Source organism: Lutra lutra, chromosome 4 (genome assembly GCF_902655055.1).
Source record: "Lutra lutra chromosome 4, mLutLut1.2, whole genome shotgun sequence".
Classification (NCBI taxonomy): Eukaryota; Metazoa; Chordata; class Mammalia; order Carnivora; family Mustelidae; genus Lutra; species Lutra lutra.
In genome coordinates, this window is record NC_062281.1 from 46664379 (window position 1) to 46676746 (window position 12368).

Here is a 12368-nt window from a genome sequence, read left to right on the forward strand (position 1 = left end):
AGGTGGGGCCGGGTAGGGCCGGGGCGGAGGCGGATGCCGGGAGGGTGCGGAGGCGGGAGCCAGGATGGGGGAGCCGGGGTTGGTCTCCGCGCTGCCACGCCCGGCGCCCCCTACCCCTTGTCCAATTCGTAGTTGGTGTGGCGCTGGATCTTACATCATCAGAGTAATAACATCTTGGATTTAAATCTCAGCCTCCCTTGTCCGGGGGCGAAGCGCTTGAAATCTAACAAAAGCAGGAGCTTCCGGGCGGCTTTGATTTTCCGCAGGACACGCCGCCCCCTATCTTCGAGAGGCAGAAGGGCTTTGACCTGGGGTCCCGCCTTTGCTTTTCTCGCGAAGGGAGTAACACACACGTTAGAAGCCAAGGGGTACTTTTAGTTCGTCATTCTGCCTCTTAATGTCATGTATGTTCACACGCTGCATAAACTCAGATCACATTTTCTTCCTCACTTCTAAAATGTGACTTTTCATACCTGACTCAGCATTATTGTGACAATTGAAAGATGGATGTGAAGCTCCAAGCTCAGCCTGATGGTAGGTGACAGAGTTAACAAAGTGGTGAGAAAGAATAACAGCAGACATTCAGAACCATTCACAGTTAGTCCATGCTAATCTCCTTTTAAATATAAACCATTTCACAGAACACCAACCTCACAACTTGACTCCGAGATCAGAAGGTGAGACAAAACAAGCCAACTTTATAATTTTGTCTAAGCACAAGAGAAGACCACCGTTGTTATACCTAACAACCTGTCTGGCTAAAACGAGTGACCATTTCTTTACCGGTTACAGCTTTTACCTCATTCTGGTATCCCTTCTCTCTAGATAAGATTTACTGAGAGCTTCCTTCACACATTTGCCCCTGCTTTCTGACAGCATCTAACCTAGAGTGAACCGCCTACTTCCTTAGACCATCTCTCTAATCATCCAACCAAAGTCCAAATCCTATAACAGGTTCTTTCTAACACCCTTTTTCTTAGACACCCCATGGTTTACCATGGTGTGTGTTCTTCCTTGCTACATAAAAACCCCAATTGGTTCAATCGTAGATGTGTCACTGGCAGACTCTGGTTGTAGGGCACTGACAGTGCCCTTACAGTGTCAACTCATTTTCTCACCTTAGGCACCCCCAAAGCAGATTAGGGAGCAAGGATCCAGTGCAAGTGACTCCTTTGGGAACTTTGGGAATCACCAGTAAGGAAGAGAGGCAGGCAATACAGGTTAAGTTATTCAGCTAGCTGACATTGCAGACAACTAGAAGTAATGCCAGAGAAGACACTCTGGAGAAAATGGAGAAAACATGCTGCTATGGACTAAATACTCATTAAGGTGATGGTATTAAGAGGTTGGGCCTTTGGGAAGAAATTAGATGAGTGCTCTTATAAAAGCAGCCCCAGAGAGCTAGCTCGTCACTTCTGACATGTGAGGATGCAAGGAGAAGTCAGCAGTTTGCAACCTGGAAGAGAGCTCTCATCAGAAGTTGACTATGCTAGCATCAGACTTCCCGCTTCTGCAACTAAGAGCAATAAATTTCTGCTGACTATGAGTCGCCCAGTCTATGGTGTTTTGTTATAGCAGCCTGAACGGACTAACAGACTTGCCTCAGAGAACTCTCACCTGAGAAATGAGGGAGCTGGAGTATTTTACACATTACTTTTTTTTCAATGGCTGAGCACTGCTAGGCGTAGATACTGATTCTCCAGCCCTTCTTCCCTGTGGGCTTGGCATCAGGGCTTCAGTGGAAGACCTCAAGAAAAGAAATGCAGGCACTGTAGTTGGTGTATGCGCTGCCTTTAAGTGGTAAGGCACACGGGATCTAAGAGCGGGATGCTCCGTTACCAACCAATCAACCACCGTCATTTAATTCTCGCAATCCTGTAACATTTTTATTATTCTTTTCCCTTATTCCCGGAGGCATATACCAAAGTAGGTGAGGAATTTGCCGCAAGATCCACAGGCTTTAAGTGGTAGGGCTGGGATGTGATTCCAACAGTCTAGCCCTAGAGCCTGTGCTCTTTACCACTGTATTTTTTTTTCCTGTTAGAATGTAACAAATTACCACCAAGTAACAAAACTCTGTCTTCATTTGTTGATGTTTAACTGCTGGTAGCTTTTAAGCCTCACCCATTCCTTTCTCTTGTGTCTTGGGTCAGCTAGGCAAGTGGACAGGAAAGCCCAGATACTCTCTCCTTTGGCACTGCAGCCAAGCCCCTTCTCACACATGGATATCCTCACTCTAACCCATAAACAACACCCAAAAGTGATAAAAAAAAAAATCCCAAGCCACTCTTTTCTTCCTTACTGTATTAATTTTCAAGGCCTGTTTTAGTAAAGCAGCATAGACTAAGTGACTTAAACAACAGAAAATTTATTTTTTTCACAACCTGGAAGATAGAAATCTGGTATCAAGATGTTGGTGGGATTGGTTTCTTCCGAGGCCTCTCTCCTTGACTCATAGATGGTGCCTTCTTCCACTGTCTCCACATGGTCTTCTTTCTTTACATTTCTGTGTTTAAAGTTCCCCTTCTTATAAGGACACCAGTCCTATCAGATTAGGGGATACCGTAATGAGCTCATTTTAACTTTATTATCTCTTTAAAGCCTTATCTCTAAAACAGATGATTTGATCTATTGCTCAAATTCTAAGGTATTGGGGGTTAGGACTTCAACATATGAATTTGAAGGGGGCACAATTTAGCCCATAATACTTTCTCCCTCAAACCATTTAAATCAGCTCTGGAGGCCTGCTCTGTCCTTCCAAACAGTCTCACTGCATAAATAATAAACATTTTTATATTCATGTGTCCGTGTGTGTGTGTGTGTGTGTGTGTGTGTGTGTGTGTATGGCATCATCAGTCTTGACATCCAAACTAAACGTGGGGTGGGAATCCAACTGGTTTCCACAGAGATATTATAACACTAGTGTCTTAAAATGATGCATATTCATTATGTCACATTTTTCTATGGGTCAGAAATCTAGATATGGTCCTAGACAGTCCTAGGCGGACTCTAGGACTATCCAAGTATGCTAGGCTCTCAAAATACTGCAATCAAGTTGTCCACTAGGCCATGTTTTCCTCTGGAGACTCAAATGGAGAAGAATCTGCTTCCAAGCTCATTCAGGTTGTTGGCAGAATTCATTTCCTTGTACCCATATGACTGAGGTCCCCAGCTTTTGCTGACTGTTGGCTGGAGGCCATCCTCAGCTTCTAGACATCACGTATAATTCTTTTCTATATGAACTTCCTCAGTATAACTGCTTATTTTATCAAGCTTGCGAGGAGAATTTTTCATCTCAGAGAGGATCCAGTCCCTCTTTTCAGGATAATCACCTGATTAAGTGAGGCTCACCCAGGATAATCGTAATCTCCTTTGATAAACTAAAAATCAGCTGATTTAGGACCTTACTTATATCTGCAAAATCCCTTCACCTTTGCCATATTCTGTAGGCTAGAATCAAGTCACAGGTCCCATCCATATTCAAGGGTAGGGGATTATATCTGGTATGAATACCAGGAGGCAGGGGTTATGGGAACCTCTTAAAATTCTTCCCACCACAACCACTACACTAGACATGGGAAGAAAAGGCGATTGGTCCCATTTGAGGTAGACCCACACTTTACAACCAGTCAGAGGAGACGAGCCATAAAACACACTCAGGCAGGCTAGACACTGGGCACTCAGCTTAACTGTTTATGCACTAAGCTTGGTACATCTTGGCAAAGGGTTGAACTTCAAGAGAACAAGCCAACAAGGGAAAGGAATAACCCGAGAGGTCTCCCCAAAGGCCTGGTAAAACCTGGGGCCCTTCTCATGATTCCGAGAGGGAAGGAGGGTGCAGGGCACAAAGATGAAGGAAAGTGGTAGGAATGAAAACAGTATTTTTACCACTAATGGTACGATATCTTGCTTTTGCAAATTTTACTAAAAAATAAATTGCTGTTGCCATTTTCTAGAGATGGTACCATAAATATAATTTAGAGAACTTGTAGCATTCTTAGGCACGACTAAAGAACAGACGGGGGGCATGAAAAAAAGAGGCCACTCCAAATGTGAGGAGTTATTTCAACGAGGCAGGAGCCATGGGGTTCGAATTCAATGCCTGAGGATATATTACTCCTGAAAGCTAATATTTTTCACCTTGTTCTGTGTGTCAGGCAGTGCTCCGCACCCTACATGTGTCCTAGTCCTCACAGGCATTTGTGGTTTGTACTATGATTATTCGCATTTAGAAACTGAGGCACAAAACAATTAGGCAAACTGCAGAGCTAATAGCTAACAGTGCTGCAGTCGGAGGCAGCCCAGGCTGGCTCTGGGGCTGGAGCTCTCAGCCATTGCATTGTTCTCTGTGTCAGGGGGACATAGACATGGGAGTCAGACTGCCGTGCCTCAGAGATGTGTCATGGGTAGCCAATTAAGAACTTTTTCTCGGGTGCCTGGGTGGCTCAGTGGGTTAAGCCACTGCCTTCGGCTCGGGTCATGATCTCAGAGTCCTGGGATTGAGCCCCGCATCGGGCTCTCTGCTCAGCAGGGAGCCTGCTTCCTCCTCTCTCTCTGCCTGCCTCTCTGCCTGCTTGTGATCTCTCTGTCAAATAAATAAATAAAATCTTAAAAAAAAAAAAAAAGAACTTTTTCTTTCATTTCCTTATCTGTGAAGTGAAGGTATGAAGAGTGCTAACCTCAAAAGGTTTTTCTCAGGTTTAAATGAAATAATATATTTAAAGCACTTGCGGGGTGCCTGGGTGGCTCAGTGAGTTAAAGCCTCTGCCTTCAGCTCAGGTCATGATCTCAGGGTCCTGGGATCGAGCCCCGCATCAGGCTCTCTGCTCAGCTCCCTTCTTCTCTCTCTGCCTGCCTCTCGGCCTACTTGTGATCTCTGTCAAATAAATAAATAAAATCTTTAAAAAAAAATAATAAAGCACTTGCAACAGGGTCTGGCATGTACAAACCAGCAGAAAATGCTTGCTATGGTCCTGCACTTAGAGACTGAGCAGTAGGTAACCCAGAGTTAAGGGGAATCCCTGATATCACTATATAATGTTTGTTTGTTTGTTTGTTTTTTCCAATGGAACCACAGGCCATAACTATTAAGCAAATTCAACAGGATTTTTTTTTTAAGGTTTTATTTATTTATTTGAGAGAGAGAGAGCATGAGCAGGGGAAGAAGCAGAGGGAGAGGGAGAAGCAGACTCCCCGCTGAGCAGGGAGGCAGATGGGGGGCTTAATCCCAGGATCCTGGGATCATGACCTGAGCTGAAATCAGACGCTTAACCAACTGAGCCACCCAGAGTGCCCCAAGTTCAACAAGATTATTACCCAGAAGATAAACGACCCATGGAAGAAAAAAAAAGGAAAGACTTACAAAGTGCCTTGCTCAAGCATTGTCTAGAAATTACACTCAGTGCTATTTCATATTTTTCTTAGAGAGTTCTACAGACATCTAATAGGAAGAGTCTAAAATAAGTTCATAAAGTTGTGTTTCAATGAAATTAAGCCCCAAGGGAGGAGGCTGAGGAGGAGGATGGTGAGTTGCAGTCAGCATGGTAATCTAAGCGGTGTAGCTTCCCAACACTTGAGGGAGTTGAATGGTGGATCAGATACCAGCCCCCTGTCATAGAGGCAGGGTGAGACTGAAGAGGGCACTCCATGTTGGTAGGTAGCAATTTTAACAATAGCAAGGGGAACTTACATAAGGGGTTTGTCTTAGATGAATGAACAGCAACACAGATGGATCCCTGCACCTGTCCTCCAAATCTTTAAGAGCTTATAAAGAGACCCTAATTGGGCTCAGTCGTGTATACCTTGTAGACCTTTTCAACAGCACCTTGCATCTCAAGGCTATGTCCTCAGAGCAGCCTCTGAGAGCAGGAAAGGCAAGTCAAACCCACACTCCAAGGGCAGGGGAGGGGGTAAAAATTCTTCAAAGTGCCCTGGTCCAGCTCACGGGTCAATTGGTAGTCACATTGTTTTTGGTCACATTCCCTAACGATTGGGAATACTGAAGTAAAAGACAATTCTCCCCATTGAAAATAAGGGAAAAGGCCCCCTTTTTTTAGAACATTACTTTTAAAAACTTGTCATTATAAAGTCTTTCTTGAAATGTGTGTAAATCCTTTTTTAAAGCTCTGCCACCTTTACAACCCAGCAATGTATTTCTCAAGGACCTAGGGGCATCTCCTTGAAATGTAACCATCAAGGAAGATAGTTTCCTAGTTCAAACTGCAAAACTACCTCCTGTCATAAAGATTTGAGACGTTATCTGTCCTTTGGTTAAAGGCAGTTAGCTAACACAACGGTCACTCCAATTGCCAAGTGAATTTAGGATGAACTACTCAAGGACTAGCTGTTGCTTACCTTGAGAACATGTAGGGAATGAGTTTTCTCTCCTTGCCTGTTTAAAAGGGCGATATTTCTCTTACCAATCTCTTTAGCAGATTGCGTGGGATTCTGCTTTATGCTTATTCAATAATAAAACAGTTTCCTTTCTCTTCTATGTTGGGATAGCATAAGATTTTGTTTTAATTAAGTTTTCCCAATAGCAATGACCTTCAAACTGCAGCAAACTCCTTAATGCCCAGGTCTAAAGTCACGTAATATACATCAACTCAGGCCTGACTGCCAGGGAAATAAATAACCACTTTTTCCAGGAAAGGCCAAAGAGTTGTTTAGCATTGTCTTAGATAAGAGGGCATGAGAAGTCCTTTGACTGGTTTCTGTTTCACTACTAAGAATAGGAAGAAGGCTCGCCTAAAAGGAGACCTCATGATCTCATTAGGAGGGCGGTACCGGCTGTGGGACCAGTAACATTCTTAAAGTTACAAGTCTGAGTCTGAGAAAAGGGAACAACAGTTGATAATGTTCCCACCTCTGGTTTTCGATCCAGCATTCATTCCTGGCTGCACAACTTGAGGGGGATTGTTAAACGGTGGTATCAGCTGGAAAGAAAAGCCAACCTCAAAGTAGGTTAGTAAATGCTCTGTTCATCCTCTTACTGAGGATATAACCCAGCAGAAAGATTGTTATTATTATTATTGTTATTATATAAGCTTGTCAGTTTATAGGGGATTATATATTTTAAAAAAAGTAAAGGGTAGATATGCTTGCAAGCAGTTCTCCAAGGTCTGCACATCACAGGGTATAATTTGTTCAGTTGTAAAAATTAAGGTTTATTGATTTCCATATCAACACATGGGAGACCCATAGGTCATCTTAATATATTTATTATGTTTCTATAATATCTGATAAAAATATAGCCCACGTGCCTCCACTTGACTGATTTTCTGATTCTTCTTGTTTTTGGTTTCTCCGGGAGCTCACTTGAAATGGTCACAGGAGGCTGACATCATTCACCTAGTGCAGTTTGAGTGCACGGTTAGTGCTCAGAGGACTTGGTCCAGGCTGCTGCTGAAGGGATCCACAGAGATTCTGCACTGACAAGCAGAAGACGTGCTTGTCATGACTCCGCTACAGACTGGCTTTCTGCTACTGGGCAAGTAAACTTCTATCACCTTTATTTTCCTCATCATAAAACGAGGTGTTGGTGTAAATTCTCTCTAAAATCACTTGTTCTAAAAATCTGTGATTACAAATACATTAGATTTGGCAGAGTAATTATAGGCCACCTGGTGTGGTCCTAAGAAGGTCATTGTAAAATGCTCTTAAGATTAAAAAAAAAAAAACTGATGGATAATATTCTTTATTTAGAATATTAGCTCTTGTGTATTTCTGGTGTTTGAGTACCTCATCTAATTTTACACATTTTAGGTGAATATTAGGCTTCATATTTTCAAAGTGCTTTACAATCATTAATAAGCTTCTTGAATGACTTCTGGAAGGGAGGCTTACCCATGATCCCAAAAAAAGACTTTTCTTTTCTCGTTCTATAAAGGCAAGTCTTAAACTTGGCAATTTGGGACCTTACATACATTTATTTTTCAATTAAAAAATATACTTAAGCGGCCAATTTGATTCCAGTAACCCACTGATGTTTCAGGTAACTCTACTAATAATTTACAGATTAATTTGATATATACGGTTTTATTCCTATATCAAGATAAAATAAGACACATAGAAGTTAATTTTTTTATTCTAGTAAAATATAAAATAGAATTACTACAGTAAAAATAATCCTAGTAAAATAGACTTAGGGTTGAGCTACAAAAATAGAACTCATTTGTTCTTTACTACCTGATAATCTTTAGACTCAAAAAGATGCACGCTGAGTCATCACTGGTTCTCCACATGCTTCTCATTTCTCCAAACCACACCAACTTTCACAGTTCAGCATAAGTACTAACACAGGTGCAAAAGTGTTTCAATGAGTAGTTAAATTAATAAACAGTTGCATCAGGTGTTCATCATTATGGTAAATATTAGAGCTATAAAAGTGATTTAGACAGTAGGCACCCAAAAATGATTTAGCCACAGCCCCTACCCTTAAGGACCTAGAAGGAAAGGAAAGGAAACCAATATTTGTTTAAATCCATGATGTATGGTGTAGTGTCTCAATTAATGGTAACAATAATACTGCAAAGTAGATATAATTTAAGCCCACTTATAAAAGGAGACTGAGCTCCCTTTGTTGTTACCTGTGTGTGACCCTGAAACAAAAAAATCCTAACTCTTTTAAGACTATATTTTAGCATAACATTAGTTAGAAATTAATGGTCAAATTAATGAAATTGGAGGGAAAACAAGATAATCTTTTATCTTTTTTTTCCAAGTTTTTACTTAAATTCCAGTTAGTTAACACACAGTGTAATATTAGTTTCAGGTGTAGAATTTAGTGATTCAACACTTACATAAAATCTCTAGTGCTCATCACAACAAGTGTACTCCTTAATCCCCATCATCCATTTAACCCATTCCCATGCTCACCCCCTCTCTGGTAACCATTAGTTTGTGCTCTAAAGTTAAGCATCTGTTTCTTGGTTTTCCTTTTTACCCCCCCCCCCGCCCCAATACTCATTTGTTTTGTCTCTTAAATTCTACATATGAATGAAACAACCATATGGTATTTGTCTTTCTTTGATTTTGCTTAGCATGATAGTCTCTAGCTCTTTCCCTGTTGTTGCAAATAGCAAGATTTCATTCTTTTTATGACTAATATTCCTTGATATTCCATATATATATATATATACACACACACACATGTATGTGCAGGTATATATATACCACATATAATATTCCATTATATTCTATGATATTCCATACATATATATCACTTCCTTATTTAGTCATCTATTGATGGACACTTGTGTTGCTTCCATAATTTGGCTGTTGTAAATAAGGCTGTTGTAGGGGCGCCTGGGTGGCTCAGTGGGTTAAAGCCTCGGCCTTCAGCTCAGGTCATGATCTCAGGGTCATGGGATCGAGCCCCGCATCGGGCTCTCTGCTCGGCAGGGAGCCTGCTTCTTCCCTCTCTCTCTGCCTGCCTCTCTGCCTACTTGTGAGCTCTCTCTATCAAATAAATAAATAAAATATTAAAAAAAAAACTAAATAAGGCTGTTGTAAATAAACATAGGGCTGGGTATCTCCTGCTGACTTAGCGTTCTTATATTTTCTGGGTAAACATCATAGGTTATTTCTATTTTTGACTTTTTGAGGAAACTCCATACTGTTTTCCAGAGTGTTTGTGCCAGTTTGCATTCCCACCAACAGTGTAGGAGAGTTCTTACTCCAAATCCTTGCCAACACCTGTTATCTCCTATGTTCATTTTAGCCATTCTGACAGGTGTGAGGTGATATCTCATTGTAGTTCTGATTTGTATGTCCCTGATGACAAGTGATGTTGAACAGTTTTTCATGTATCTATTGCCATCTGGATGTCTTCTTTGGGAAAATGTCTATTCATGTCTTCTATCCATTTTTTTAACTGGATTATTTGTTTTTTGGGTGTTGAGTTTGATAAGTTCTTTATATATTTTTGGATACTAACCGTATATCAGATATGTCATTTGCAAATATCTTCTCCCATCCTATAGGTTGCCTTTTAGTTTTATTGATTTCTTCTTCACTATGCAGAAGCTTTTTATTCTGATGAAATTCCAATAGTTTATTTTTGCTTTTGTTTGCCTTCCTTTAGCAGACCTATATAATAAGAAGTTGCTATGGCCAATATCAAAGAGGTTACTGCCTGTGTTCTGCTCTAGGATTTAATGGTTTCCTGTCTTACATTTAGGTCTTTCATCCATTTTGAACTTATTTTTGTGTATGGTATAAGAAAGTGGTCCAGTTTCATTCTTTTGCATGTTGCTGTTCAGTTCTTCAAACACTTTGGAGAGACTCTCTGTTGTATGTTCTGTCCTACTTTGTCAAAGATTAGTTGACCACATCATTGTGTGTTCATTTCTGGGTTTTCTATCGATTCTGTTCCATTGTTTTATCTGCAACTTGACCTTTTAATAGTTTTAAGATAAGGTGAAGGAATCAAAGAGAAAAATGGAAAATATGTAGGAGAAGGAGGTAACTGATAAAACAAGGCCTTGAGACAGATGAGGAGAAGGAATGGATTTAAATTGAGCGCAAGTGGAGGAGTTGGTCCCAAATTGAAGGGTCAAATTATACCCTGAAACCAGAGAGAAAAAGGTAAGGATGAGGTGTAGGTGTAGATTTTAAAAGAAAAGAAGTTCCTTTTATGATGGGGAGAAGGACAGAGTAGGATAGAAATTATAAAGAAGTCCTTACAGGAATTTCCTCAGTAACATACAGTACCATATTCTTTGAAGGAGGCCAGGAGATGACCAGATTTGAGTAGATATTAGCAAAGGTATGGGATAGCTCTTCAGGACTTCAGAGAATGAGTTTTGTTTTGTTAAGATTTTATCTATTTACTTGACAGAGAGAGAGAGCACAAGCAAGGGGAGCAGCAGGCGGAGGCAGAGGGAGAGGGAGAAGCAGATTCTACACTGAGCTAGGAACCCAATGCAGGGCTGGATTCCAGGATCCTGGGATCATGACCTGAGCCGAAGGCAGCTGCATAACCAACTGAGCCATCCAGGCGCCCCAGAAAAAAAAATACTTTTTTTTTTTTCTTTTTTAAAGCAGGAAGTGGGGCTGATGAGTCATGTTCTATAGTTCAACTAATATTAGAGGTTATGAATTTTCATTGATTCCACATTTTCAAAGATAGGCAGTTTAATGCAGAAGCTTTAGTACAGAAGGTGGTTGTATAATTAATTGGCTCATAGTTGGGGTTTCTTAGGGCTTATAGACAAGTTAGCTATAGCAGTGAGAGCTCTGAGACTAAAAGTAGTTCTGAGAGCTGCCCCAAGTACTGAAAGCAGAGCTGTAATAGTCGTTCAAGCTCCAATCCTGGTATGCAGCCTGAATATCTTGAAGGAGAGGAGACTGATCACCTACGTAAAGTGGAGGGATCAAGTGGTAAGAGACCTGGATAAAGCTAAAAAGCAGGTATTATGGAATGAGTATATAAGAAACGTAGAGGGCTAGGCAGTTCCAGTCAGAAAGTAGGATATTAAAGATGGGGAAGTTTCTGGTGATAGAAAATTCTAAAGGGTGGCCATCAAAGAGGTTGTGCATGTGTAGTAGAGGTGAAAATCACAGGAGTTGAGAAAATAAAAAAAATGTGAGCCTAATGGGTAAAACAAGTTTTCCACTTGTGTCTTACAGTTGCTTGAGAATAATGGCAGGAGTTGGGATGGAGAAGAAAGCTCTCACACAGGTGGCAATGTTCTCAATGAATATGGATAAGTAACATGGATTTATCTGCAATAGGCAGCAGGAACAGGAGTCATAAAGGGTAGCAACTCACACATAATGGTTCTATCTAGGAGAGATTTTGCGAGTCTGGGAAGAGTAAGACAAGGAAACGGAAAGTGGAGGTATAGGTTTAGGGAGAAAGAGTAATCCTCCTGACCAAAAAATATGGTGGATATCCTACTGGTCAGTAACTATGGCAGAGGCATTGGGGCAACTATCTTAGAACCAGTAGAGAAAAACTGTTCTAGAGTGAGAGCCATGTTTAATTTAAAGCAAAACATAGAGGGAAGTTTTTATGAAGACTTAAACAATCTAGCAGGGTTTGTTTACAACAAAACAGCAGGTGAGAGAAGACGCCAGTAAGTTACAGGAAGCAGGGGGCATGGAATAGTAAGCAACTTGCTACCAATCTAACACTCTATCTGCATTGTGCTCCCTCTTTCAAAAATTTTCTAACCTCTGATTATCAGACCTATGCTATTGGTAAGCAACAAATAAATATTCCTTTATTACTTTGATGTTGCCCCATTTCCTCTTCTTGCAACCAAAAAATAAAGGGCTAAGATACGGTAACCCAGCCGGGGAAGGACTGATGAGGGAAGATGTGACTTTATAGTAAAGGAGCTGCAGGCTCATCAACATGTGTC